The 27176-nt window shown below is 35.6% G+C and overlaps 1 long non-coding RNA gene across 1 annotated transcript in view; it reads left to right on the top strand.

Annotated features, from left to right (window-relative positions):
- LOC119716092 (uncharacterized) overlaps window positions 1–25153 on the top strand; it is a 118736-nt gene extending 93583 nt beyond the window's left edge. Inside the window, exons 4-6 of the long non-coding RNA XR_005263779.2 lie at window positions 15410–15495; window positions 16251–16334; window positions 22515–25153. This is a non-coding gene — a long non-coding RNA (uncharacterized lncRNA). The remainder of the gene's footprint in view (window positions 1–15409; window positions 15496–16250; window positions 16335–22514) is intronic.
- The last annotated feature ends 2023 nt before the right edge of the window (window positions 25154–27176 follow it).

The raw sequence follows: 27176 nt of genomic DNA, 5'->3' as shown, positions 1-27176 counted from the left end.
GGTGGGGGGGGAGGGGAAGGAAGATGACAAAAAAGAACATTTTTCTTCATTTTCCTGCTATGTTCTCACTTCCTTGCCATTGTGCCATGATAAGAAGTAATGATCAGTCACCTTGTTCAGGACAGGGACTGGAATTTCTTTCCATCCCCCTCTCTTTCATTAATCCTCTATCCTCTCATCCTTACTACAACTCTGATTAGGATGTATAATTTTGTTTTATTAGTTAAATTAAACTCAGAGTGCTACATGTATCTTTCCTTATAGGAGAGATACTGGCGGCATGTTTGTAAGACATTACCTGTCTCTAGGGATATTATTTTATTTAGATAATATTTTTTGGGTAAGAAAAGGTAGTATGCAAAATGTCTGCCACACAAGAGTTGAGAGGCTCAAATCTTTGGGAGGCTCTAATTGGAAACTAAGAGAATTTTGCTGCCAGAGAAATTTCTACTGAGCATCTACAAAATATTATTTTTTTTTTTTTTTTTGTGAGTTCAGAGCTTGTGTACATTGGGGCAAAAATTCTTTGTGGATGACAAAAACCATAGCCCTCAGCAATTCCTCAATAATTTCAACTGCTGTTTCTGAGACAAGATTTTTTCACCTGAATGTTTTTAAGAATTTACCCTCATGTCTGATAAACCTTGTTTTTAGAAATGGCATTGCGATTACAGCTGGCATTTTCACCCACAAGCAGGCACCAACTAAAGAAAGTTCAACCCAAGCACTTGTAAGCAAACGTAAGAAGAATCTTATAGGACCAAGTACTAAACAAATGGGACAGAGGTAAATGTCTAATGCAAGTATGTACAAGAAAAACTATGTGGGAGTAGTATCAGAAGCAGAAGAAGAGGTAATTACCCCCATATTCAGTGGCTCTGACTGGGCATAACCTAGGGAAGAAGTGCTAAACTATTCCATCAGGATGTTTTGGAGAAGAGAGAGAATTTGCTTTGCCAAATGGTTTAGGGAGTGGAGATGAAGAGAGGGATAGACTCTCCGGGGATTTCCCTCTGGAAAATCTGAGGGGATTTTCAAGGAAAGAAAAAAAATCAGTATCAGTAAGAGTATGTGGAGAATGGGTTGAATAAATTGGAAAAAATAACACAATTTATATTGGTTGATGTAGCTAAGGAGGTTCATAATATCCAGGTATGTTGATTTAGCTAAGTTTCTATCACATTAATACAGGATGTTCTAGAGAAAAGGTTGTTCTATATTGATTACCTTATTTATCTCTTACTTCAAGAGAATCCAGATGATTTAACCTTTTTTAATAGCATATCTGAAGCCAATACAGTGTGCTTTACTTAATTCTCATGAAATTTTGTATGTAACTGGAGGTAATCTGCCTGGGAGCAGACAGACCAGATCATGTACTTTGGTTGGTTGTTTTTTTAATTAAAGTATTTAAAAGTGTTGTTTTTTAATTGACAACAGTTCCATGTAAAAATGTATGTGCCATCTGATAAGTCCCTGTGAATGGGTTGCTTTGCAATGCTCCTTTCACTAGAATGGAAGTAGCATATACATGTATACTACAAGGGATATATGTTGAAGTTAAGGCACAGCCAGCATTTCACGGTTAGAATGACCTCCCTTTTCACTCATCTATTCTTATCCCCAGGCCTCAGGACCTACTCCTTCAGCTCTGACATTTATTGCTGGAAACAGAGCTGTCTCAGTAGTTTCTGCAGGATCTTCATGTTTCCCCCGGGATTTTTAAAAAAATAAGTAAATATAGGATCCAGAGAATGCTGCTCTAAAATATGCCAGTTTTGTTTCTAATTTGCAACAGCACTTACAGGAAGTGGGGAAGAGTTCAGTTCTTGAGATGGCAGGACTAGGCCACTACAGTTTTCTGAATGGATAACAGTAATCAGTCTCCAATGCTGTTTTTCAAAACCTTCTCAAGAATAATGCACATTCTTCATGGGCAGTGTCCCACAAATAATAGCACACAGAAGTGGGTTAAATCTGGTTTTCTTGTTCCTTGCAATGTCTGGTCTACAACACTCAGTCTAAACTGCTCTTTTGTTGGAAAACTTGAGGATTTTTTGAAGCCAGAAATTGTGTTGTTCAATCTTCATCTCGCATGAAGACTTGTACTATTTCTAACCAAAGTATGTCTGTTTTCAATATTTTTTTGAGAAGTTGACACTTTTTCACTGGAAAAAAAAAAAAAAAAAAGAGTATTTTTATGACCAATTCCATCTTTAACCTCTCCAGTTACATAGGCATGTGGGATTTTTATCTATCCCTCATTAGAGACAGATTTGTTACTGCAAGTCCGTGTGATGAATTTTCAGTCTTCAAAAAGCATATTAGCTGTCATCTCCTAGCTCTCAGTATATCCTGCTGTGGGTAGACCCCAAAGCATTACACTGGGGGTATAAGAGAGGAAAGCAGTGGCTATCCAGCTGCTTGTGAGAAGTCAAGCAGCCCAGAAACAACAGCAGAAAGGGACAGTTTACCTCTGGTGGAAGGGAATCAGATCCTCTTAGAAAAAGAAAAAAAAAAAAGGTCTACTGGTGCAAGTCCTATTACCTGAACAATGTCTGCAGTAATGTTGACATAAATGCACAAGAGGAAGAGGCAAAAGAATGATAAAGTTTATTTGGTCTAATCATTTAGTCCTGGATTTTAAATCTATCTTTTTTACACTGGGATTATGTGATGTATCTGGACCGTTCCTATCACCACTCTTTGAATGACTGGAATCAGTGCAGCATCACATTTCAAGTCAGGACTCATATAGCATTCCAATTACACTTCAGTTTAATATTTTCATAAAAACATTAATTTCATGCCATTTAAGACCATTTCTAGTATTTGATGGTGGGGGAGGCTAAAGTTAAAATGAGAAGTATAGAACTGCCTAGCCTGCAATTAAATTTTTTTATATGGATATTAAAAACAAAACAAAACACAGTTTTTCTATTAATCACTTTTTTAAAAAACAGAACTTCTCCAGAGCCTATGATTTAAATAAATTTGAAATAATACATTTAAATGATAGTCAGTATTTCAGTAAAGGAAACTATGGTATGTCTTACTAATAAAATCAAATGTAGATACTGTTCCAAATAAAAACGTAACTTATATAAACTTAAAATTATAGATGCATATAGTAACTTATAGCCAGATATATTACAGAAGTAATTTAAATAACCCAAGATAAAAAAGTAATGAATCAGGGAAATCAGAACAGGGTTTAAACTTCAATGTAATCACATTACATTAAAATATGAAATCATACTGATTATCTCAGCTCTGTTAATGTTGCTATGCAGTGACACACATGCAGTTAATATGATTATAATGAAACCACTTTAGTGTTTTTGTTCTCCTACAGTATTAAAAAAAAAAAAAATTGAAAGACCTTTTCTCTTCAAACTGCTCCCTCCCTGCTCCCAAATAAAGTGCTTTAAAATTTTATGCAGTTCTGGGCAGGTCAAATGTATGTAGATTATAAAGTGTTACAGTGATCCACAGATGTTTTACAAATTATAGTCCCAAATTGTGACCCAGTTTGCATGCCTATGCAGGATAGGAGGGAGAATAAAGGAATAAAACACTCCTTTATTACTAATACCCAGGGGAGCTGTAAGGGGTGAATAAAAAGAATAACCACAATAGGGAATCTTGCACTTCATGACCTAGTTGCTCCAGCATGTAAGAGCTCAGGCACTGAAAGGGAAAACCAGGAGACTCATTGTATCTTTGAGACATAATTTGCCTCTCCATTTACTTTAAGGCAATGCAAAAATATGCTTGGCTTTGTTCATGGCTCAAGAGCAGTCAAAACCTTGCAGCAATTATTTTTGGGAAAAGTATTTGATTTCTATTAATAGTTTTGGTATTTTTTTGAAATATCAAATTCATATAGTGTGTTATTCTTTATAATTAAGTATGATGCTTTTGCCGGTGTCATGTCTTCAACAATTAAGCCCAATCTATAAACTTCATTCTTTTCCATGTAGTGGTCAAAAGAGCTTGGATTCTTTTCCTGCCATGTCTTTTTCTTTTATTGAAAACAGTTCCACTTTCAGCAGAGGCTTAGCTGTGCAGTTGAACAAATTACTTCCATCACATTGAAATGCAGCTACCTCAAAATAAAATGCAGACTCGTGACTACATGATATATCATCTCATGTATACAGCAGACTACATTAAAAAAAAAAAAAAAGTATCTTTTTTTTTTGTTGTTGTTGGCTACACAAAGACACAATAGTATTCTTAATGTGTGTAATACAACGCTTTTTAAAGCAGAGTACTCAGGTAAAGTTTGATGCCTAGGAGTTGTGGTATATGCAGTAGAAAGCTGTGAAAAGAGTACCTGGCTATTATTAAATAAATAAATAAATAAATGGTACTCCCTAACCATAACAGAAATCATAATCAGATCATTTTAGTGATAATTCTTAACACTTGATCTTTTTATTTCACTTTTTCTAAAGTTCTCTGTGTCCTTCTGACAAGCTCTTCCTCTTCTCAGTGGGGGGAGAGAGTGGTCTGTATTTATTGTGCTCTTTTCTATACTGCTTGCACATGCAGAGCTTTGATCAAGCAGTGCTCAATGAAAAATATATGTCACTACTATTCAAAGTCCTCAGTGATGTTATTAGTGTTTTTTTGTTGTTCTTGTTTTGTTTTGTTTTGTTTGGAGGGGTTCTTTGTTTGTTTTTAGGCTTTATTGTTTTTTGTTTGTGTGTTTGTTTGTTGAATGGTGGAAGATCAGATCTTTTGGTTTGCCTGGAAGCTTCCTTTGTTTCAGCTGTCTGGTTCCCCTGAAGAGCATAGTGGTCCCTTATAAATTTCTGGTAGTTACTAGAGGTGATACCTACCAGTTCATGTTATATTTAATTCACTATCTGTCAATATACATAGTGTTTAAAAATCACGAGATTAGCTTCCTTAAGGACAAATTCTTATTAATTTTACATCATCCTTCACCTACTGTATTCATTTGTTTCATATGATCATGAATGTCATCATGTCTTAGCAATAATGCTTTTCAATTGGACAACCACTGTTTTCAAATCTCCACTGGATTCAGTGGGATTTTACATGCTGCAATGTTTGTGGAAACTGTACCCTATACTTGAGCACCATGTGGTACGCAGGGAAACTTTCTCATATGATGTTGCAGTATCGTGATTATTGCAATTGTTGCTCCAATCCTCATGAGACTTCTAAATAAACTGTAAGATATATCATAGTATTAAATAATAATTTAGTCATTATACATTAGACATACACTAAGTCAATCAAAACAGAAAATATCTGACCCACATCCAAACTTTACTGTGTTTCTGAATTTCTGGTTAGAAGACATAATATATTAATGCCTTGCAACTTGCACTGTGCTCACTTTAAAATTTATATTAAGTAGATTGTTACATTATGGTAATGTACTAAATTACCTAAAGCAAAGTAATACAATGATTAACTGACCATAAACATTGGTTTATGGTCAGTTTATAAAGTATTACAAAGATTAACATTATGCATTTTCATAACAGAAGAAAATTGCAGGATGAAATATCTGTGGATTGACTCGGTGCTATTAAGAATAATAAAATAGTGGTATAACTCACAACAGTCTCAAGTTACAGCTTGCAAGTAAACTTTGTTTTAAATCATCTTTTAAAATGGCAGAGATATTCATCGTTTTAAAAAATGCCCAAAGCTTTCCAAGCATAGAATAATGGTTTCCAGTATATGTTTTCTAATATATAATGTATTACCTTTTTTCCCCCCTTGCTTACTCAACATATCATGTCAGATTCTGACCTGGCATAATTGCTCTGATATCAGGCATTTTACCACCTCTTTTAAGCATATTATAATATTTGTCTTAAAAACCTAGACAAAATTGAAAACCTAGACATGATCAAATTAATTTAATCATGTACAGGCAAAAATTATCTTCACATATTATTCTAGGGTTTCATCTGGTCTACATGTGAGTTCAACTCCATGTAAACTAGATTTTTAGTAGGACAGAGACTGAAGCTGGGGGAGAGTAAGGGAAGCATGGCCTGTGGAGTCAGGCATGGGACAAGGTGATATGGAAGGATCTTACACGTCATTTAAGAAAACAGAGCTACTTGAAACTCATCTCAAATGCTCAGGGTACACACTGCTCAGGGTACAGTAATGTTTGTTTGCAGTTACAGATTTACAATGTCATCAGAATTACAGATCTGGTGGACCACCTTAAGCATCTGCAAAGGTTTGATACAGATTTTTGAAGAAAAACAGGGGAGATGAGGAGCAGAACATTGCTCCTCATACTAAAGTGATGTGGTGCATGCACGTACCTCCTCCATTGGATGGGTGATAGGTCCATGGAGGACTTGGGGCCAGGATAATGTGGGAGACCAGAATGGGGAATACTGCAATGGATGTGAGTTGCAGATCTCCCAGTGAAATAGAAAAGGTATGTAATGTCTTTAAGCATCTGGAAGAAATGCTCCTATCGCGGGCTTTTCAAGAGAGCAAAATTTGTTGTTCAAGAAATTGACAAGGCATATCCTACAGGGTGGCTGACATGAAGGGTAAAAAGAATTCCAGGAGAGTGGATCAACCTTTGAAGACAACTTCTTCAAATCACAAGAAGTATTCATCCTGACCTGCAAAAAAGGCATCCATAAGAGGGGGACAGTACGACTAAACAAGAAACCCTTGACTGAACTGAAATGCAAAAAAGAAATGTACAAGATGAAGGCTACCAAAAAGGAGTACAAAGATATAGCTTGGGCATGCAGGTATGTAATTAAGATGGCCAAAACCTTGATGGATGTAACTGTTGAAGGGCATGTGATAGGCAGTGGAAAGGACTTCTGCAAATATGTAACAAGCAAAAGGCAGACAATGGAAAATGTGAGACTGTTGCTGAGGAACATGTGACCTAAAGACAAAGGATATGGCAAAGGCTGAGGAACTCAGTGTTTTGTCTTGGCCTTTGGTGACAAGGTCTGCTCCAAGTCTCCTCACAGTTCCATGCCTATAGCAAAGCTAGCAAGAAAGAGGTACTATCCAAAGTAATGAAAGTACAAGTTATGGCTTACTTATACAAAAGTCAAATGCAAGGCTATGAGATCAGAAATGACACCAGTGGGCATTCAGAAAGATAGCCACTCTGTGGCATCTTTGAAAATTTTTGTCAGCTAGGAAAGATCCCTGATAGAAAATAAGAAACAGGATCTTGGGAACTACAGGTGAATCAGACTCACTTCAATCCCAAGAAAAATGATGGAGCAAGACCTCCTGGAAGCCATAAAGGGTAAGAAGATAATATGAAGAACTCAGAATAGATTTACCAAGGAATGGATCAACATGAGCATCCTTGGAACTCAGCAAAGACAAATGAAAACTCCTGTACCTGAGATACAACTCCTCCATGCATCCATCAGTACAGACTGGGAGCAAGCTGGCTATAAAGGCAGTTTGCAAAAGCAGAGCTGGGGCATTCTAGAAGACAATATGCTGAACACAAATCATCTGAACACCTTGCAGAGAGGAAGGCTCACAGCAAACTGGGCTGCATTAACAAGAGCCAGCAGCTCTAGGGAAGTGATTATCTCCCACTGCTCAGCCTTTGTGAGGTCATGTTCATAGACCAGTCTGGGGCTCCCTAATGCAAAAGAGATACTCAAAAACTGGAGAGAGTCCAGAGGAAGGTGATGGGGATTTAGAGAACTGGAGCACTTGACATGCAAGGAAAAGCTGAGGAAACTGGGTTTGATCAGCCTAAAGTCTAGGGGGGTATCTGTTTGCAGTATCCTGTTGCCGAAAATAGAGTTATAGAAAATACAGACAGATAATTCACAAGGGTGCACAGTGAAAGGAAAGAGGCCATAGTCACAATATGCAGAAGGGAAAATGCAATTTGAGGAAAAAAAAATGCATAATAAGGATGATAAAAAACTTGAACAAGTTGTCCAAGAATCGGTGGGATACTGTCCTTGGAGACTTTTCAAAACTTGGTTGGACAAGCCCCTGGGTGACATGATCCAGTTTGAAATTAACCCTGATCCAAGCAGAAGGCTAGACCAGATGGCCTTCAAAGCTCACTATAACCTAAATTTTTATATGATCCAATGTTTTTCTTTCTGTGTTCCTGTATTAAAAATGCAGTTGACTACCCCTGCATTAAGATTCTAGTATTCTAAAGTTTAAAACCAGAGGTAATATTCATAATACCTCAATATAATAAACCTTACTTTTTAGAGAACCTTTCAAAACTCACAAAATTAACATTAAGGACTTCTTTTTTCCTTTTCTTATCTAACTGCAGGTTTCTGGTATGCTGAAGTGAATTCAGCTTTCTTTTTCAGGATTTTCTGTGCATTTATAAGGCCTAGAAATGTACTTTATTTTTAAATCAAAGACAAGTACTATAGGATAAGAGACTTTCAGAAAGTAATCAGTTAACACAATGCACATGATAAATTTGCAAGAAATGGTAAATGAATTTTTTTTTATATTTTTGATAGTTTTTACTTTCACTTTCTTTCTTCTTTCTCCTGCTTGTAAAGCTTAAAGATTACAAAAATTTATAGTTTCTATGCCATTTAATTGTGATTATGATTATCTCTCCTGATGTATGTTGTGTCTTTTAATAACCTTTGCAATATATGTATTTGCTAATTTATGTAGAGGTTCCACTTGTCCATACTGAGTAAGGCATTTTAAACATTATATAAACATCAGACACATTGATAATATATCATTGCAGGTTGTGATGTACTTTTCTGAAGTTCTTGAATAGAAGATCTTCTTTATTTATGAATGTCACCATGTCCGTTATAAAACCAAGGAAATCAAACAATAACATTGCTTCTGACTATATTGTGAATATTGAGGTTTCCTCTGGCATAAATTTTGTGAGAGGATCATCAAAACATAAGAAAGGTTTAGTATGTAGATTTATGAAAAGATGGCAATAAGGCAACACCAGAAAGCATAATAGAAGCAATGACATTTTACTGAGAAAATATGTATCCAAGCTTTTGGCTTTTTGGATTGAGTTGTGACTGAAATAAGTTAGAATCACAGAATCATAGAATATCTTGAGTTGGAAGGGACCCTAAAGGATCATCAAGTTCACCACAAGTATCTTTTTTTTTTCTTTTTTAATGGCATTATTTTTTTCTATTTTTTTCCACCTATGCACATGGAAACATGATTGTACACAAGCTAAATAAGGTGGCATCACAATTACCTAACTGCTACCAAAAAAAAAAAAAAAAAACAAAACGCAATGTTTCAAGCCATAAATTTGTTGTAGCCATTCATGTCAAAAGAGAGGATCAATATTACAGACATTTACAAGCCCACTAGCAGCAAGTTGCAAAATAGTCACAATTGTGGGTATATATAACTTGTTATGTAACATACCTTTATTTTCTGTGGCATTTGATTATGAAAATCATGAAAGAACCTACTAAATATTTCTTAACTGTAGCTCTAGATTGAAGTCTGCCTGTTCATTCAAACTTGACTTTTTCATGCCTGTTTTCTGTTTGCTTTCAATCCCAGTGAGAAGTCATTTTAAATAACTCCTCGATTCCATAGTTTAAGGAAACAAGTGTAGGGTTCCCAAAAGGTGACTAGAGGATGCACACATCTTTGCATATTGCAATGTGTAGGGTCAAGCTCTCTGATTCAGAGAAAAATGTGATCCCTTGAAAAGTGCAATGTGGTTGTTATTTCATCTCAAGCAGAGTTACTTTCTAAAGTAACTTGTGCAGTTGGGCAAGCTCTTACTGTAACCCAGTATTCATTTCATTCTATCTGAGGTATCTATTGCTTGTTCATGTTGTAAATACCACTCCTAGTGTTGTCACAAGTGTTATTACAGTAACATGATGAACAGGTCAGGTAATTGATCCAGACTGAAACAAACCTTGCAAACAACACATTAATGTTAATCCAGATCAGTTTCCTGATGTGGCCCACAGTTATACAGTGCAGCATGAAAGAGAAGACGTCAAAATTCTGAGAATAAGAAGCAGGAGAGTAGTAGAAGGTAGGACTGCCCTTCTTGAGATACAAGCTTGGGTAGCTTCATTTCTATGAAACTGTCAAAATAGTTTAGGTAAATCTCCCTCTGAAGGTGTTCATTTTCTACTAGCAACTACAAAAGAGATCTATACAGTTATCTTAAGGGTTACAGGGCTAAAACTAATCAAAAGACCCTTTAAATACTGGACAAGTTCTCTTACAATGAAATGTTTAGAGAATAAGCTGATGTCCTTTTGTTTGTTTGTTTTTGTTTGTTTGTTTGTTTTATCCCATGTAAATTATAAACATTGTCACCGAGAGATATCTTGAAGCTGCTGCATTTATTACAGTTGATTCCTAAACATCAAAATATTACACTATATTTATATACACATTTGAAAGTAGCATATGTGTTATTTATTCATTAGGGAATAACGTATGAGCAACATCACCTGGTGACAACTGTCAAAAAATAAAAATAAAAAAATCCAACATGCAGTCTTCTCCTGTCACAGTAGTTTTGTCTGGCAGCATCTGTCTCTTTCCATTCACATGGGCATTTTCAGGAAGGAATGGGAGATGTGCTAAGCAACTGAGGCATTTCAAGTATTCTTACCCAAACTTCTCTGTCTAGCCATGGTTTTCCCAAGAGACACTTGGGAATGCTTATTCATTGACGCAATTAATATCATTCTCCATCTCTTCCCAGAAGCAGACTAATTTCCAGATCATTCCTTAAAATGCTCTACCTTAATATGTAATCATTAAAACAGCTATCACAAATGCTTATGATGTTTTAATTGGGCCATTTCATATTTGATGTTTCATGACTAAGTTGTAGTTTAAATTTATCCCTGAAAGAATTAAGACAAAAGCTGCACAGAGTGCAAACACAGAAATAGGGCAGCATTAAGTGAAGACTGGAATCTAGAGAGAACATAAGGTAGGTGACTGGTTTTAAGGTGCCAGAACAACAAAATAGGAGACAGAGATCTAGTATCAACAAAGCAGACAGACTTGGGAATAAGCACCAAAAGTTGCAAGAAGCGCAATTACAGAAAACAGGTATTTAGAAAACAATATTCTGGTTTAAAGCTGGCACATGAGAAAAAGAAAAGGAATATTCTAAAGAAGGTTATGTCTGAGAGGGATAATAACAAAGGTATCAAGGACAGATTTTCATTCCTAAGAGCTTTTTCCCTAATACAAGAAAGTAGACACTTGCATTTGTAAGTACAGAGTATGAGTAGTAGGTTTAGGGGATATCTGCTTCTCAAGTTAAAAATTATAAAGCTTTATTGCTACACTGACTATCTTCAAATCCATTCAGACCACATTTCTTTGTTTGCACCTATCCCACCTTCAACTGCCTCTATAGGCATGAGTGGGTGCCTGAAGGCCTGTACTTAATATTTTATTTCAGTTGAGTGGGACAGATTCCCATGGCAAAAAAAAAAAAAATGTTAGGCACAGTTATCTCTCTGGTACCACATAAATTAATCCAGGAATAGCAGCATTTTCAGGATCTGGAAGTGATGCAACCTGAAAATACTCTCACAGAGTTGATAAGATGCATATCTGAGGCCCCTGAGTACAGTGGAGTTATTGTGAAGTTTTAAGTATCATCTTCATGGATATAAAGGCTAAAATCTTTCCCATGCATTATCTGAAAGATTTAAACAAAACCATAACGGAATTTTATTGCAAAACTATATTCAATCACAAGTTTTTGAGAATTATTGTCTATCTAAACTGTTCTTTGAAAGGAGAAAGAGAGAACCAAGGTTTTTACTAAAGGAAAAGAATGGTATTTGGATTGTGCATATCTAACCTTGTAAACATCGTAATGTGTTGCCCTTCCTTATGTTACCATAAACTATGAGTGCTGATTTCCAGCTACAAAGCTCTACTATTATTAATCTACTATTAAGATCACCATTTATTATCTTAGATGATATCCTAATTTTCATTATCAGAAAATGGCTTTGTATAAATGGCTTACAGTATACACTGCTAAGTGGAGTGATAAATAATCATTCTTGATAAATAATGAAAAAAATGTTCTAAGCTTGCTTTTCTGGCTTAGAATTCAAAGCTGTCATGCTACTGGCTCTGAAAATTTTCTGGCAACAGGCTGATGGCTGGGTAGAGGTTCATGCTTTTAGTGACTCCAGAGAAGTCTATTAGTCCCAACAAGCCTTGTAATTTTTTTAACTATTAAAAGTATGTGCTTTGATGACAGGTTATTACCTCTGGATGCAGTTATACTGAGTTCTGAAGTTCCACCTTACAGAATATGGTCACAACAAACAATAAACATGAGAGTATAATTTAAATATTTTATGCTTTGCTCAAAGGCATTTTGTAGTGACTCTGCTCTGTTCTGAATTTCACGTTTTCTCAGGGTTCAGGACAAAAACCTCTAGCTAACACTTGTTTTGATAAAGGTATTTAAAAACAGATATGTTATAATACAGACACTTCTTTGGCCACTTCCAACTACTTGAAGAATAGCTACAATGATGGCATGGCTAAACTGTTCTGTTGGATGAACTACCAAGGAACAGTGGCCAGGGAATGTAACTCGAGAGGTTAGGCTGTGCAAAAAAATATCAAAAGAGTGAGGCACTGGAACAGCACATGGACCATGGACTTGAATCTCTGTCCTATGTGTTCCCAAGGCTCATCTAGACCTTCTGGGGGGAAGTTAGATCAGACTACTTCCAACCAGCATTTCTTTGGCTGTTTTCTCTGCTGAACACAACAGCTTACCCAGGCACACAGGCAAGTTTCCACCTTTTCAGCTGTCCATCTTTTGTCTTCAAGCAGCCTCTTTTCAACTAGAAGAAAATTTTGAACTAATTGCAAAAGAACTCTTTTGGCTTTAACTGTTGTTCAAAGGAATGTATTATGCTCTACATTGTTGAAAAATATTGCCTCATTCCCTCCAAATACACAAAATTATTCTTAAATTGAAAGGGGATCTAAGGAATGATGCTTCAACCAATGAAATGAAGAAAGGTCCATACTAAGAATGCTATTACGTATCTTACTAGGATTTTCATAGGTATTGCCTGGCTTTTAGATTAATGAAAATAAGCCTATAGTGCCACATAATACAACCAGCCATGATGTAAGCAGGCACAACTCGACTAATAACAATGGTATGACTGCATGAATTCATGACTGCATGAATTTTGCCTGGAATAACTTAATTCACACAGCAATGACTTTTACAGAGAATTTGTGGGTAGAAGAGTAATTTTTCTGGAGGTGCCTTTGTAAAGACAGGTTAATGGTTCATTAAGTTTTATTTATTTGTTTATTTTCTTATTTTAAATAAATAAATAAGTAAATAAATAAATATTTATTTATTTTAAACATCATTAGTCTGGATACAGGTTTGCCTAGCCAAGTAGTCTTGGTCTTGGAACTCCAAGTCTTGGAAACCTCCAGCCTCCTCTCTTTTCCTGATAAAGGAAAAGGACATTGTTGAGAATTGAGATCTACAGTAATATACTAAACTTCAATGAGATTTCAGGTCAAGATACAGGCAGATACATAGAGACAAGGTGACTGCATGTCTGAACTTTCCTCAGCACCATATCTTAGAAACAGATTTAACCCCATGCTAACACGGTTAGAAAAAAACATTCATTCTTGATCCCAAAACGTGATGGTTGTACTGAATGTTATCTCTCTCTCTCAATAAGTAAATATTAGCTCGCTAGTTACAAACAAGGGAAGAGAGGAAGAGAATATAACACTATCGTTTTGCAAAAGCCATCTGAGTCTAAGGAGGCTGTTTTATGGCAGGCAGAAAAAAATAAATTAATTAAAAAAAAATATACACTAACACTGTCACTTCTCCACTCAGCACAAAGGAGGAGTACCAAGACACAGTGCTAACCATGACTCTAAGAGCCTTCTCTCACATCATCTACACATACATATCCCTGTTGTTTTTTTTTTGTTTGTTTGTTTGTTTTTATTTTTGTTTTTGTTTTTTTCTTGCTCTGCATTCTAAATCCCTCAATGCTGACTGCTGTGGAGATGGGTTGTGTTTGTACTTGGGCTGGCATTTTCTCATGATTGTCACAGCAGTCTGGGATTCCATGATTTTCATATCTTTCAGACAAATATCCATGACTTGTGACATTCTGGAGACCTATATGACTGCCTTCGGTCAGGGTGGACGGAGTAAGCCTGATTGCACAGAGTGGAACAAATATAATTGAAAGCAGTAAAGTTAAACTAGTCACTGTCTGGGATGCTAATAGAGAGCAGGAGCTCAGCCTGACAAAGAAGTCCACTAGCCCAACTTGAGATGAAGAGCTTCACATGATCGCACAGTAGAAAAAAATTCATTACAAGCCTTGATATCAACATTTTAAAAGCTTATATAAGTGGGTCAAGTTCACAACGAAAATTTGCTCACTACAAAAACACATTAATGATATTTGACACTTTCTGTGCCATCAGAGTTTTCCTGTCCTTTAAAATCCCAGCCTTGATATGACATAATTGCTCAGGTTCACTTAATTGTTTTCTGTGTTTGACTAAAACACCAAATTAGACAGGCTAATGATGGTCTATTCTGACAGTTTCGACATTAAAAAAATGATTTCTGGGGATACTAGGTGTTTAGGGAAATGCTTTATTTTGGATGTACTGAAGGAATTAGTAATGATTTTGAAAGATAAGTCTGTAATTGAACACCCCTGGTTGTTTTTGAGAAAAGTGGCAAAAGGTGGAAGGTGAAATTAAAATAAGATATATTATTGAATATAGGTATATATGTATGACAAATAAAAGGCTAGGCCAAGTGAAGTTGAAGTCTTTTGACTCAGGTTCCAGTCTTTCTTCTTCTTTTACTACATGTTTTTTTTGCCATTGAAGTTCAACTACACTGTGAATTTGCTCTTTCAGAAAATGCCTTATTAAGAACACACCCTGGCTTATGGAATATGAAGAAGCTCAGAATAGCTTATCTTGCACAGCTCAGTTGCTTTGGCAAAAATGACAGTTACATATAAATATTAAAAAAAAAATAAAAATAAAAAAAAATAATACATAAAAGAGATATGAAAGAGATGCAGTACCAAAAAAAAAAAATAAAAAAATCAACAAACCAAGTAGTTTGCCTAAGCTCTGAAGCTTGGGACTCAGCAAACCACTTAAGCATATCGCTTATTTGTAGCACATATTTAGGTGTTTTTCTGCAGTAGAATTAAATAGAGAACCATTGATAGAGCTTAAATCTAAGTCTCCTGAATGCCAGGCCATTTCCTTAATCATAAGGCCACCTTGGCTATATGTGATAAACATTAATGGAAATTGAATATGTTTATGTCTGCAAATTTGTTCAGATTTTTGTTTTGTTTGTTTTGCAAAGCTAACTGCAAGAGAACTAATTCAGAAAGCATCTCACTTTTTATGGAAGGACATCATGACTGGCATATGAAGAGAAAGCAGACAAAGGTAAGATGTAGAAATTCCTTTAAAAATGAGAAAATTGAGATTGCAAGAGATCCCTGCAGTGTAATTCATAAATAGGCCTGTCATCCTTGTTAATACTATGTCATGTGTTGTTTCTACAGTAAGCTGATAATGCAGAAGTTATCATCAATTTGATGAAATGCATTCATAACCCACATCTGGAGTTTAGTGTAGTTTTTGTAGCTCCAGCAATAAAATTGGTCAGAATTGCTCTTCTATATGCAAAACAGTCTTTGAGTATGGAGTATGCTCTATCTCAGGAAAAACACTCAAGAACAGTTTCAGAAAACATGTACAACCTCTTTAATAACAGTAAACTAAGAATGGGATATTTCCTTTCCTATAAATGCCTAGCTGCATATTAATCAACCTACATATTCACTTATATAGAGGCCAATCTGTATATATAGTCTAAAACCCAGGTCCCCAGGAATATAGCTGGAATGGGGTAAGATGCTCTGGTAAAGATCATGAAATAGGTCTGCTGTACCAATGATAATACCTGTAAGATGGAGCACTGATGTGTACACTGAATCTTCATGTCTTATAGTGTGATTCTGGCTTAGGGATTCTCAATGATGCATGTGTGTTTCATCTATTAACATTTTAAAATTAACATTTTAAAATTTCTTTTCTTATAACACTGTGTTTTCTTACATTAAAAAAGATTTTAAGAAATATAATAATAACAATAATAACAATAATAATAATAATAATAACTTTCCTTGTTATTTAAGGTGAATGGTACCTAGATCAAGACATCCAGGACAAGAAAAAACACACCAATTTGTTCCCAGAGAGTTGCTTGTTATTCTTTGAAGGTGTGTACTTAACCTGCTGGAATCCTTCCTGTTGAACTGAGATGCCAGCAAAGTAATCCCCAGGGCCCAGGCAAATGTCGTATAGTAAAAGAAGGGTATGAGATATACAATAATATTAAAAAATAATAATACTTTTAAAAATTGCTGTATACTTGTCTCAGAATCAGAGACTGTTAATTCAGTTAATTTAAGGTCGAGTTCTTCTAGCAGAAAGCATGGCCAGGACTTTAGGGAGTTTTGGTGGTTAAGGAGAATTCCCAAGAGCTGTACACAAACTGTAGCAGGTCTTTTCCAAGCACATAAAAGAAGAGGTGATTAACAAACTTTTCATCCTCAGTTCCATGAATACAAAGTGGTGGTGGTATCGCCACCACTTTGTATTCATGGAACTGAGGATGGAAAGTTTGCTCTAACAGGAGAGGCACAAGGGAAAGAACAGATACTGGAGTCAGTTTTGCTATGCATTACCTTCAATTAACATAAGTATATAGGAATTTATCTTAGTGACACAAAAAGTAGTTGACCGGGGACCAACTATTGCAGGACTGAAATTGCTTCAGAAAGTTTCAATTCACTCCCTGGATCACTGCTTATTGCTTTGTATGCTGTGTCAGGCACAGTAAGGAACCAAAGCCATAGGGTCTCATTTCTTAAAAAAAGACAGGTGTGGCTCCCACTGACAGTGAAATTATGTGCTGCTATCTTGTCCTTTTAATATTACTCAGGTAAGAAACAGTTTCAATAATGGGCTTCAACTATCTATCCTTTTCCAGTAGAATTTGTGAATGACTTCATCACTCATTTTGCACACTGCATGTAAAACATTCCTTATGGTGCTGTGTAGTACAAACAACAAACTATCGAAACACTTCTCCAAAAAACAGATCCATCCCCAGAAAACATTTTTTCATCCAATCTTTTGGGACACAGGCACTTGGATAATGTATATGCCTAGCGTATACTTCTCTCCCCAAATGCAGCAGCTGGAATGAAACTGTCTTTGTAGATAAAGTTGATGTTTTAATATATTTTTTTTTCACCCCAAAGGATGATGTATAATGTAGCTTCAATTTTCATTAACAGTGGTATAGATTGCTATAGGCTATATTTATAGCTCTTAGCTATGAATAAAAGTAAAGCAGTGAAACTCCACAGAGGAAAGTTTCAGCTAAATGCCATCCATGGTGTTTTTCAGCTATGCTAGGCATGGATAGGACTACAGCAATTATGTCTCTCCCCAGCTGTTCTAATACTAAATTCACCAGGATGATGTACTTTTTTTCCCCTGTTCTCAACCTTATGCCCCTAGGTAGCTAGAATGCTGGTATATCTTAATTGAAAATGTAAAAGGATCTGAATTAATAGATTTAAGAAAAATGGGATGATATTCAGAAAGAAAAGTTAAAGCTGAATATAAGGTATTAGAGAGGGAGAATTCCCATCTCTGAAATTAGAGTAACCTCCAGCAACATTGTTACTTTGGTAACTTAACATAGATATGTATCTCAAATACTCAAAAACAAATACCATACTGAATAGTTTAGGCAAGATGAAAAGTTTTTTTTTCTACCTCAGGCATGAATATTAGTGACTGTGTTGGATTGATTTCTGAGCCTGTCCCTGAATGATGTAGTAGCCACAGACTTGTTTACATCACTTTCCAGAATTGGTGGAAGACTGCCTTCTGTCTTATCAGAAACTACCATAAACTTTCTGGTGACTGCAAACTTAATACTAAACATTATCAAATCAAATGCAGTCTTAATATGCATGACTGAGACATCATCTAACAATTACTGTGTTTGCTTTTTGGGTCAGTTGATTATACAATAAGGAGTTTTATTCACAAGCATGAACTGCTTAGGAAAATGAAGGCCGTTTTTTCCTTCCAGTCTCCTAAAAAGTTATTTTATGAATGGGACAAATTTCACAGGCTCAAATATGGCTGTCTTTAGGAAAGTCTTCGAACCTAAAGTAGTCCTTATATCATTTTTCGAAGCAGAATATTGCAGCTTTTATTTGCAAGACAATTCTCAAAAACATGGCTAGATCTTAGGAACACATGAGTGGTTTTGTCCTATAGGGACAGACAGAAACAAGGTCAGTTTCCACATTTCTGTTTCTTTCTTGATAAATTCAGAACTGGGAGCAGGGAAATTCCTCCTCAAATACACAAAAGAATTGTCAGAAGAGACCATAGGTATGGGAAAATTAGTTCTCATAATCAGATTAGTGATATCATGTACTATAACATTTACTGTTAATTTTAACAAAGAATGTATGGTCTAGCAAGTAGATTTCTGTTTTTTCCTTATCAATGCATTGAACAGTTTCTTACATGGAAAGTGAAATGGAAATTATGCAGCTTATATTTAAGCAGTCTGGCCCAAATAAACATAACCTATTCAAAATGAGAGATTTATGCAGAGGACCTGTCTTTCCAATGTTGTAAATAACTTTAATTTATTTTCTTTATTCCTTCCTATTTTTAAGTACTTATTTGCCTAATGCTTTGAGACATCTCTGTGCTGATGGGGAAACTAACCTATAAGCTTCAATGATCAGAATGATACTGACATAAATTGAACATATCTTTAAAACATAAATTATGGATGTATTTACTGCTAAAATAAATCTACAAACAAATTTACCATAACATACATAAAGCTTTTCCTAGGCTTCAGATATTAGGAAAATAATATTCAATGGGGATCCATCTTGATCAAAATACAAAGCATCATTTTCTTCCTTTTCAGTGCTGTGTCAATCTTAAAAAGTGTGCACTTTCTGACTTGCTATTGCAGGACTACTTCAGGGCAACTTTTGGAGCAAGTGGAACTCCTGATTATTGTTCTTTCTGTCACAATGTGCTCTAAAGGGCTCAGGCACAAATCAGCTCATCCATGAGAATGCTTAGTGTTAATCCCATCAGTCCACAGCAAAGGGAAGGGGAAATAATTTAGTTTAAATCTTTTCCAGATAAGCTTCTCAGGCTCATGCCTAAAGGAAAGCACCTGTTGAGACCTTATTGTTATACCAGTCCAGCGTCCCTTGCCTCCTATGGTTTACAAGTGAAGATAAGGGCTGGAATCTCCACTCATGCTTGCTGAAGAGTACCCAGCCAGCTTTGATTTATTTCAAGGCTTTCAAAAAGCATGTTAAAATTTGCCTGCTGAATGTTCGGCTTATTTTACTGTTGAAAAGCAGAAGCTGTAATCATAAATAATAGTACTTTAATCTATTAGTGGCCTTACTAACAGTTATGTAGAACACTTAATAATAATAAATAAATAAATAAATAAAACATTTCAAGCTATAAATACTAAATCAAGATGCAGATTGTCTTATACCTCAATATAAGTTGCAGATACAATACCACCTAAAATTCAAGCTAAGATTTAAGATGATTCCCAGATACTTAAATTCCAAGACATAATTTAATATGGGTTTAGCTAAAGTACTAATGTTTAATTGCTCCTTACAAGAGCTCTTTCAACAAAAGACTTGATTATGCCTAAACCAGGCCAGAATTATATTAAAATCATGCTGCAGAGTAATATAAATTTGACCTATCACTGATGCAGTTCCATAAAGAATGGCACCATTTTCATGGAGAGCCATTTATTTATATTTTGCACAAACTTGATAGCTATTGAAAAAGTCTGAAAGGAAATAAGCTCTCAGAAAAAAAAAAAAAAAAAAAAAACAAAAAAAAAACACACAGATGATACACTGAAAGCTTCCGAATTTGTTTAATCAATGCATTTCTTTTGCAATCAGATAACATGAAACTGAGCTACCTTAAGTATCTGTTAATACAGATAGTCCCTCTTAAAAAAAAAAAAAAAAAAAACAAAAAAACAAAAAAACACACAAACAAATAAATAAACAAATCCATAACATTCCATTATATTGTGGTATATCCAAGTAATCACAATCAGCAAAATATCAGGTCTGAGGGGATCTCAGGAGGTCTTTGGATGCTTCCTGCTCCCTTGGAGACAGAAACACATGTACCTCCATCTTTCCCAGCAGGTGAGCATTTACTTACCTCCACTGCATCCCCAGGAAACCTGTGTGTGCTTCACTGTTCTTATTGGACATTTAGAAAAAGCTAAGCTAAGTTTTTCTTGTTGAAATTTAAACCTACCTCTTGTTCCATCCTCTCTAAAGATAGATTATTTTCTGCCTTAAACTGATTTGAAAACTTTCTTCATGGTTACCTTTGCTCCAGAATTCCCCAGAATGAGCAACTCCATTTTTTTTACTCTTTTGTTCCCAACTTCAAACCAGCTTGTCTTGAGTCATTTGGACTTCCTCTCATTTGAATCCTATTGTCTAAAACTGTACATAGGTAAACTGGTGGAGAGAAACTCTCCAACTGTGGTTCATATTCACATATTAAACATATGTTTCACTTCACTTATTTTGCATACTAGGGACAACTCATCACACAGCCTAGGGTAGTATTGCTAAGGTATATGCTAAGTTACTCTTTCCTGATAATTTCTGAACTGACAAGTTCCCCATCCTTTGTTTGCACAGTTGATTATTCTTGTCTAACTGCAATACTTTGCACATGTTCCTGATGATTTTCTTCTGGTTTGCTTTTACAAGCTGCTGCTTTGTTTGTCAAGATCACTTTACTTTTTAACCCTGTACTTCAGCATGGTTATTGCTACACATCGTGTTATGATGAACAAAGGTCAAAAGTAAGCTCTGGTCCTTCATCCAGGCCATTAATGAAAGTACCAAACACAATCACAACCAAGACAGACTATTAAGAAACCAACTCCTCACATATTTTCACAATTTTTGAAAACTGCTCTGTTGGTGTATTTATTGCTCAGTTTTACAACACTTCTCTGTTAATTAAATCAAGACCATGCTATTCTGTCTAAATAATATAAAAGTGTCAAAAAACTTTGCCAAAGTTATCTACTGCTTTTCCCTATTTGCATAGTCCATAACTGCAAAGGACAAAATAAGACATAAACAATGTTTGAAGGCAAAAGTTTGACACAAGTCATAGAATCATACAATTTCCCAAGTTGGAAGTGACCCACAAGGATCATTGGGTCCAATTCCTCGCTCCACACAGGTCTACCCAAAAATCAGAAGTCAGACCATATGACTGCGAGCACAGTCCAAATGTTTCTTAGATTCCGATAGGCTTGGTTGGTGCTGTGACTACATCCCTGGTCAGCCTGTTCCAGTACACAACCACCCTCTTGGTGAAGAACTTTTTCCTGATATCCAACCCCTCCTGTCACAGCTTGACTCCATTCCCTTGGGTCCTATCACTGGTCACCAGAGAGAAGAGATCGGTGACTGTCCCTCCAGTCCCTCTTGTGAGGGAGCTGTAGACAGCAATGAGGTCTCCCCTCATCCTCCCGTTTTCCAGGCTGAACAAACCAAGTGACCTCAGTTTCTCCTTTTATGTCTTTCCCTCTAGGCCTTTCACCATCTTTGTAGCCCTTCTCTGGACACTCACAGATAGTTTCATGTCCTTTTTGTACTGTGGTGCCCAAAACTGAACACAGTACTCAAGGTAAGGCTGCACCAGTGCAGAGTGCAGTGTACAGACAATCACTTCCCTCGACCAACTAGCCATGCTTGATGCACCCCAGGGTATGGTTGTCCCTCCTGGCTGCCAGGGCAAACTTCTGGCTCATATTCAACTTGTCATCAACCAAAACCCCCAAATCCTTCTCTGCGGGGCTGCTCTCCAGCATCTCATCCCCCAGTCTGTACATATAGGAGGGTTGCCCCTTCCCAGGTGCAGGACTGTCACTTGCTCTTGTTAAATTTTGTGCGGTTGGTAATTGCCTAGCTCTCCAATTTGTACAGATCTCTCTGCAAGGCCTTACCACCCTCGACAGAGTCAACAGCTCCTCACAGTTTAATATCATCAGCAAACTTACTCAAAACACTTTCTAGTCCTACATCCAAATCATTTATGAAAACATTGAAAAGAACTGGCCCTAAAATTGAGCCTTGGGTTGATTATATCAACTGGATTCCCTTGGGTGACTAGATGGGTGATCTTCTCATAAAAGGAAATTAAATTTAAGCACTACCTACCCCTTGTGAACCCATGTTGGCTGTGACCTATGACTGCATTGTCCCCCAGGTACATTTCAATAACTCCCAGGATAATCTTCTACCTAATTTTACCAGGAGCAATCATGGAATGTACTGCTGGAAATGTCCAAGTGTACCTGAGGCAAAGCTCCCAGTGTTACAAGAGTGCAAAAAGTAGAAAAGCTACTGGATGGCCTGGGGAACTTCAACAGCTGAGGCAGCTCACCTAATGGTTAATTTTTCATTAGCCATAAAATACAAGTTTTATCATATACCTGTTAAATAAAGTGTAAAGACCATAATTTGTCTTCTATTTGTTGTATATATTAAAGTTCTGTGTGTTCTTGTTTATAATGAATTTCATAGAATCATAGAATGGCTTGGGTTGGAGAACGTCAAAGATCATCTAGCTGCGACACTCCCATCATAGGCAGGGATGCCACCCACTAGATCAAGTTGATCAGGGCCTCATCTAATCTGGCCTTAAACACCTCCAGGGATGAGGCAAATTGGGTACCTCATTGTGTGAGTCACAGCAGAAGCTGGTGAAATTTGAATTCTGTCTATGGAGGAGATTTGAACTCCAGAAAGGAGAGGTTTACAAGAGTTTTCCTGGGTCTGCTAGGCTTGTAAAAAAAAAAAATGGGAGAATGAAACAGGAGATTTTGAAATTATTGCTTAACTCCTGTATCATACTACAATACTAAAAAGAAAAAAAAAAAAAGAAAAAAAAGAAAAAAAAAGTGGGTGGGTGGGCAGGATATTACAGGATGTTGTTTAATAACTTTCTACTTTACTATAAATATTAAGAACATTATCAAAACAAGGGTATTTTTCCCTAGATGGGTATTGATTAGAGAAATGTTCTCTAAACAAGTATACTGTAACTTTTCACCTGAATCCAGCAGCACATCAGCAAGTCCATAAAGATGAACCTGGCCACACCCTGTCTAGTACAAGATAAAAGACAAGGCTAGAGAGTTAGTTTCTTAATTAAAGCAATTTGAGTAAAAATAATGAATACGGAAGTCACATTTCTGTAAAAGCAATTTGGCTAGCCCTCTACTTTATAGTACTTCAGTTGAAAAAAGGAAGACGCTATTAGTTGCTTTCTTTCTTAAGTGTTTGAATTAAAACCTTGGTGCCACTCATTTACTATTTGCCAGTAGCGCTGAGTGAGTAATTCTCTGACTATAATTTCTTTGACTAAATTAGACTCTTTTTCTTCTCATGGAATATCCATCAGCAGATCATGATTTTCTCATTTAAATGTACTCAACAAATATATCTGAATTTTTAGCCTGTGAACTGATTGCAAATATTTTAAATTCAAGTTGCATTGCCTAGTTGGGATTGGTAAATCAGGTCACATTGTTTATTCTCTCCGACTGAATGAGTTTGAGAAACACCACTTCTTGAGCAAACATTTGTGTGGTCCCACTCAAAATCATTCTTCCATAAATGTTCATGTGAAACAAAATTTACATTATTGCTTTTTATAAACCTCTCTGCTAAAAGTAAAATCCAACTGATTGTTCTTTCACAGAAAAGTGAATATGAATGTGTTCTCTGTGACTATAGACAAAGAGAATTAATTTAAGAGTTTTAATGATTACTTGTGGACATTTTTTGTGTTATTCATGCAGTGCTTGTTTATAGACAAGGAATGAATTAGATAAAAACTGCCTGCAAACCACATCACATTCTTACAGAAGACAGGGAAAGGACCAAAATAAGAAAAAGATACAAAATAAATAAATGTATCCAATATTCAGAGATGTGACTGCTGAGTCCTACAGAAAATTTCTGCAAAAGCAGAAAAATATGAGAAATTCAACCCCTCTTATTGTGCACTATATATCAAAAACTGCATTTTAACAAGCCAGAAATAAACTCCAATCTACATTTTCTGTTTTCTTTCCACAAAGCAACAGGATTCTTGTTAAGGTGGTTCCTTGTGGACTGTAATTGCTATGCTGTTTGCAAATGTTGATATAATTTGGAAGTGTAAAATTATTCACACATGATGGTTCCATGGATTCAGCCAGTCCACTGTTGAACAGAGAACAAGCAAAAAGGATAAAAGAATATTCCCAAATGTGGTCATTTATTTTTACAAGGGTTTAATTATTATAAAAATAAGCATATATTTTCTCTCTAAGTATTTTGATAGTTCAGAGAAACGAATAGATTTTCTGTGAGAGCAACAAGAAAGAAAGGAGGGATTGTATGCAGATAGTGAATAGCATCATGGAAAAGCTCATAAATAAATAAAATGAACATGAACACTCACAGGGCAGTTGTCCTAGTTCCCATCTTCTACATGTCTCTTCCCTACAGGCCCTCTAATCCTCTTTACCCCTCCTGACCTACATGTAGGTCAGCTGCTTCCCCTCTCTTTAAATCAGCCATTACACAACCAAATAGACTGTCCTAACCAAGACTGTTGGTAAGCACAGGCCACCCAAATGTTCTGCCACCCAACTTTTCAGGCTCTGCTCAGCTGTTTCCCAGCTTGCATACCACATTTCCTGAGGTGTGATCCTACCTAGGGACCAGAAATTGAAGTGTTATTTAGTTAATTCATGACTGTGTATATAAGGAGTATCTTTACTGCTCTTCCTTATAGCCAGCCACTCTAGTAATTTTACTGGGGACATAAAGCTCATATAGGTTGTGTACTTTTCAAGATGACTGACATAAGGAACATTCAGACTGCTGTACAAAATTGCTGGCCTGACAGACTCCAAAGGTAAAATATTCTAAAACAAGTGATCAGACATCTGGACTTGATCTTTATAGGTCTCTTCCAACTGAAATATTCTATTCTATTCTATTCTATTCTATTCTATTCTATTCTATTCTATTCTATTCTATTCTATTCTATTCTATTCTTCATTAATGTTAATCATTTTTGGCATTTTTCACATTGAATTATTTGAGTAAAAAAATATTCCAATACAGAATTCCGTATCTTTTCTAAAAAATATTTTTTTGGAAAAAATCTGACCCATCCCTCAGAAACACCAGCCATCTCTGACTTGCTGATGCCATTCAGACTTTCTATCATTTAAGCCACCAATCTCAGCAAAGCCCATTGCACAATCTTGGAATGTTTTTAAGATTCTTTCTATGTAGTTATTTTCATCTGTTATGTTTCAAAACTGACCCATTTTGAATCCCAGTTCCAGAATCATCATGGATATCAAACAAGAAATGCCCCTATTTAAACATTAAATCAAATATGTAAGTTTAAGTACTTAATTAGGTGCTTTCCCAAGGAGGGTCTCTAAAAATCATAAAAATTAGTAAAAATAAATAACTTAAAATAATATTTTTGCATTTTTTGCACATTATCTTAATAGCACAGCTTTACTCAAAAAAAAAAAAAAAAAAAAAAAAAAAAAAAGTGAGATCACAGGTTTCTATCTGTCTATAATGTTAAAAAAATTACCCATGGAAATGCAAATAAAAACAGAGAAAGTCACAATGGAAATTTTTTTTTTTTTTTTTTTTTTATCAGTATCTCTGGCTTTCACATGTTTTTGCATAATGATAGGGCTAATATAACATAACAAATCCTAAACTGTTTTCACAAGGAGTGGAAAAAAGATGTGTAAAAGTATGCTCTGTCTTGCTTCCTTCTGTTCACAATGTATCTAAATACAACAAATGGTGTTCTTGCTCTTTCTGTCTGTTTCTCAATCTGTTTGGAAAGTAGCCATCATTCTGCAGCCAACCATAATATTTGACACTTCCTGACATCATGAAAGCCACCATCTGTCTATCATTGAAGCCCTGTACTTTTTAAAGACTGCTTGGCCTGATCTTTAATGAAGCTTCACTGTGAATGCACAGATCAGTTCAGATAGAATACTGGGGATGTCTGACAAAAGGAATCTGTGTAAAATCACGTTTTAGTTAGATTCAGTCACAAAACAAATGGAAATATCAAGACCTTCTTGCAGGCAGTAAAGAAAAAGTTTGGTTGCTTTTCAATTAGACTGAGATCCAAATTCATCATGGAAAGTTTGGAGGATGAAACTGAGTTCATAGGGAAAGAAAAAAAAAAAAGATGAAACCTAAATTGTGGAATACATTTTTCTTCCCTCAGCTATATGATAAAGATATTTATCATATTCATATATGACATGTATCAACATCACATATTGTATATAATATGACATATATTATATATAATATCATATATCATATACTCAATATATCAATATTTATTGACATACTTCCAGTGCTTGTAAGGAGTATAAAGTATAGAACATGCAGTTCATTGGAAATTATCATTAGAGCTCATATTTAGTGATTATGACTATCTTCAAATATGAAAAACAAACAAACAAACAAAAAGCTTCTCTATGGTTTTGACTTTTTATGTTATATATATATAATATATATGTTTTATATACATATTTCAAGACTCTTCAAGACCCCAAAGGTAGAAATCTTGGTCTGTTTTGTAAATACAGCCTAGGAGGAAAGAGTAAAATTTTAGCCCAAGATGTAGTTTAAGAGGGAAATGTGTTCCTTGTGATATTTTAAAGCATGTGTTATTTCTATGATTTTTATGTATTTATTTATTCACAAAGCAGCAAGTCAAGCTGTAAAGGCTCTATTTAGTTTGTTTAGAACAGATTTGGATGTAAACCTTTAGAAGCCTGACTTGGAAAATCATGACCTTTGAATACCCTATGCTCCATTTCCTTCATCTACAAATTAATTCAAGTATCTCCTCGTGGTTAC

This window comes from Anas platyrhynchos, chromosome 2 (genome assembly GCF_047663525.1).
Source record: "Anas platyrhynchos isolate ZD024472 breed Pekin duck chromosome 2, IASCAAS_PekinDuck_T2T, whole genome shotgun sequence".
Taxonomy (NCBI): Eukaryota; Metazoa; Chordata; class Aves; order Anseriformes; family Anatidae; genus Anas; species Anas platyrhynchos.
The sequence above is the reverse complement of the archived record's forward strand: the minus strand, read 5'-3'. Positions and strand labels throughout refer to the sequence as shown.